Source organism: Orbicella franksi, chromosome 2 (genome assembly GCF_964199315.1).
Source record: "Orbicella franksi chromosome 2, jaOrbFran1.1, whole genome shotgun sequence".
NCBI classification, from domain to species: Eukaryota; Metazoa; Cnidaria; class Anthozoa; order Scleractinia; family Merulinidae; genus Orbicella; species Orbicella franksi.
In genome coordinates, this window is record NC_138146.1 from 18,728,383 (window position 1) to 18,729,018 (window position 636).

Here is a 636-nt window from a genome sequence, read left to right on the forward strand (position 1 = left end):
AATAGAAAGTAAAAATCGCTAAGAATAATAAGTTTTCTTAAAAAGATGAGTTTTGAGTTTAGATTTAAAAGAACTTAGATTGTCACATGAGCGGATAGAAACAGGTAGACTGTTCCAGAGTTCAGGAGCGGAAACAGCAAAAGCTCGAGAACCATACGTCTTCAGGTGAAAATTCGTGGGGTTAAGAAGTAATAATTTAATACATTATCAAATTTATCAAATTTAATACATTATCCTTCATAACCACCATAATACACCTTCACTTTCCGTCATACACCTCAATACGCAGAGCAAAAACTGCTAAGAAAACAATTCGTGTAAGGAGACTCATGGGAAAATATACAGCAAGTGCTCTCTACTATCATAAATCAAAACTGTACCAAAATTCTCGAACGTGATTGGCTATCAGCAGCTCGATTTGAGCATTAATTGGACAGTGTACGCGTCCGTGCTTGTAATTGGACCGTACGCGTCATTTTGCACCCGCTGTTGCGGTGCACTCTGTTGAGTAAACTGCTGTGTTTTTCAGCATTCACAACGACGTTTAATCGTTCAGCACTCAATCGATGGTTTGTTCCTTTCTCGAATTTTGTCATAGTTTTGATTAAAAAATATAATTAATATTGGTAACAGGGC